The sequence below is a fragment of the Nicotiana attenuata genome, chromosome 3, assembly GCF_001879085.1.
Source record: "Nicotiana attenuata strain UT chromosome 3, NIATTr2, whole genome shotgun sequence".
Taxonomy (NCBI): Eukaryota; Viridiplantae; Streptophyta; class Magnoliopsida; order Solanales; family Solanaceae; genus Nicotiana; species Nicotiana attenuata.
Genome location: NC_031991.1, coordinates 29,627,251 through 29,630,851, shown reverse-complemented (window position 1 = coordinate 29,630,851; position 3,601 = coordinate 29,627,251).

The window sequence follows — 3,601 nt, the reverse complement described above, 5'->3', positions numbered from 1 at the left end:
ATCAAGCTTCTTTGCCCAATCAGTTCGTGTGGCATTCACAGTCTTCGTTAGTACACTCTTTATCTCCCTGTTGGACACTTCAACCTGCCCACTGGTCTGCGGATGGTAAGGAGTAGCCACCTTGTGGCGTACATCATACTTAGCAAGTAATTTCTCGAAGGCTCTATTGCAGAAGTGAGTGCCTCCGTCACTGATGATCGCTCTCGGTGTCCCAAACCGGGTGAATATGTTCTTTTTCAGAAATCCGACCACCACTCTTGCATCATTTGTGGGCAATGTTGCAGCCTCTACCCATTTAGACACGTAGTCCACAGCAACAAGGATATACTTATTGCCAAATGAGCTGACAAACGGACCCATAAAGTCAATCCCCCACACATCAATCACCTCTACCTCTTGAATTGGTTTCATTGGCATCTCATGGCGACGGGAAATGTTTCCCGTCCTCTGGCATTCATCGCAACCCTTTACCCAGAGGTGCGCATCTCTAAACTCAGTTGGCCAAAATAATCCGTCCTCGAGCACTTTCACAGCTGTTCTGACCCCTCCAAAATGTCCTCCATATGCTGATGCGTGACAAGCCTGCAAAATCGAAGATTGTTCTATCTCGGGGACACACCTCCGGAGAATGTTATCAACACATATTCGGAACAAATGAGGTTCATCCCAATAATACATGCGGCAATCACGAAAGAACTTTTTCTTTTGGACAGATGAAAGGTCATATGGAACTATACCGCAGGCCAGGTAGTTTGCAAAATCTGCATACCATGGCGCATCCTCAAGGCTAGCTGCGAGCAGCTGCTCGTCTGGAAAGGTTTCCAGAATCTCTTCGACCTCGACTGATTTTTCAGCTCCTTCAAGTCATGATAGATGATCAGCGACTTGATTTTCTGTGCCCTTACGGTCACGAATTTCGAGGTCGAATTCTTGCAATAGCAGCACCCAATGAATCAGGCGTGGCTTAGACTCCTTTTTCTCAATTAGGTACCTGAGAGCTGCATGGTCAGTATACACAATTACCTTGGAACCAATCAGATATGATCGGAACTTGTCAAAAGCGAACACAACTGCCAACATCTCCTTCTCCGTCACTGTGTAGTTGAGCTGTGCACCGCTTAGCGTTCTGCTTGCGTAGTAAATCGGGTGCATCAGCTTATCTTTTCGCTGCCCCAAGACTGCTCCTATAGCATAGTCGCTGGCATCACACATGAGCTCAAATGGTTGCTCCCAGTTGGGTGCAACAATGATGGGTGCAGTTATCAACTTCTTCTTCAGTTCCTCAAATGCCAACCTGCAATCATTAGAAAACACAAAGGGCTGATCCTTTTCAAGGAGTTTGCATAATGGGTTAGCAATTTTGGAAAAGTCTTTTATGAAATGCCGGTAGAATCCGGCGTGTCCAAGAAAACTTCTCACCGCCTTGACTGAAGTGGGCGGTGGTAACTTCTCAATCACATCAACCTTAGCATGGTCGACCTCAATTCCTTTTCTGGACACTCGATGTCCTAGGACTATCCCTTCTTGTACCATAAAATGGCACTTCTCCCAGTTTAGCACTAAGTTTGTCTCCACACATCTTTTGAGCACTCTGCTTAACTTGTGAAGACAGCCTTCGAATGAATCTCCCACCACGGAGAAATCATCCATAAAGATTTCCATAATGTCCTCCACCATATCTGTGAAGATGGCTAGCATGCACCGTTGAAAAGTCGCTGGTGCGTTGCAAAGCCCAAAGGGCATTCTCCGAAAGGCAAAGATTCCATATGGACAGGTGAAGGATGTCTTCTCTCTATCTTCGGGGTCTATTGATATCTGATTGTACCCCGAATATCCGTCCAAGAAACAAAAGTGCGATCTTCCGGCCAGCCTGTCCAACATTTGGTCAATGAAAGGCAAGGGAAAGTGGTCCTTTCGGGTGGCGGTGTTCAATTTCCGGTAATCCATGCAGATTCGCCACCCTGTGACTGTACGGTTGAGATCAACTCATTGTTGTCATTTTTCACAACAGTCATTCCCCCTTTTTTCGGAACACATTGGACAGGGCTGACCCAGTTACTATTAGAGATGGGGAAAATGATTCCCGCATCTAACCATTTGATCACCTCTTTCTTTACAACCTCTTTCATATTAGGGTTCAGCCTTCGCCGATGTTCCCTGGAAGGTCTGTGCCCCTCTTCCAGGAGAATCTTATGCATACAGAAGGCTGGGTTGATACCCTTTATGTCTACCATGGTCCAACCAATGGCAGTCTTGTTATCCTGCAGTACCTATAAGAGTTGTTCTACCTGCATATCTAGCAAACAGGATGATATAATAACAGGCAAGGTCGAATCAGGGCCTAAGAATACATACCTGAGGTGATCTGGGAATGGCTTTAGCTCCAGCTTGGGTGGTTCCTCTATTGATGGCTTTGCTGGCGGAGTGGCCCTTTTTCCAGCTCAAGGGACTCAAACTGAGGTTCCCTTGACCAAAACCTCGGCCTTCCAGTGCCATAACCCATTCAGCTAACCCTTCACCATCCATTTCTTCTAAATTCGTCAGACATGCCTCCAATGGATCTTTCACAGTTAGCGTCCTATCATCTTCTTGCAGGATTACATCCACTGCCTCCACTAGAGAGCAATTAGCATATTCACTGGGTCTCCTCATTGATTGTTGAACATTGAATATGACTTCTTCATCGTTACATCTCATTTTAAGTTCCCCGGTCTCACAGTCTATCAGTGCTCTCCCAGTGGCTAAAAATGGTCTCCCTAAAATAAGGGGTATCTCCTCATCCACCTGACAATCCAGAATCACAAAGTCTGCAGGGAACACGAACTTCCCCACTTGCACCAGCACATCATCAAGAATACCAGTTGGTCTTTTCACAGTGCGATCAGCCAGCTGTAGCAGCATAGAAGTCGGTCTAGCTCTGCCGATGCCCAGTTTAGTGTACACTGCCAGCGGCATCAGATTTATGCTGGCTCCCAAATCACACAACGCCTTTGTAAAGGCATAACTTCCAATTGTGCATAGAATAGTGAAGCTACCTGGATCGGACATCTTTTGAGCCATCGGTTTTGCCACCACTGCGCTGCAGGTCTGTGTTAGAGTTACGGTGGATAGATCCTGAAAATCAAACTTCCGTGACATTAGATCTTTCATCATCTTGGCATAACCGGACATCTCCCTCAAGGCATCCATCAGAGGAATATTCAACTGAATTTGACGCAGCATCTTCATGAACTTTTTGTATTGGTCTGCCTTCTTTTGTTTGACTAGTCTCTGAGGGAAGGGTGCAGGTATCATCACCCTTTGTGCATTGCTTGCTGGCTTCTCTCTGTTAGGATTTTCTGGCATAAGAGGTGCCACCTGTTCTGCAACTTACTCGTTCTCCTTTTCTTTGCCTTTTTCCTCCTGACTCTGCTCAACCACCACTTCAGTAAGTTCGGTTGGTTCTTCTACCTCTAATTGAACTGGAGTGGCTGGTGTAGTGTTCTTGCTGGCTTGTGCAATTTCCTGCTCTCTATCTAAATCTCTACCATTCCAGAGACTGACTGCCATCAGCTGATTCGGGTTTTGCTCCTTGGGGTTTATGTTTGTGTCTGCAGGTAAA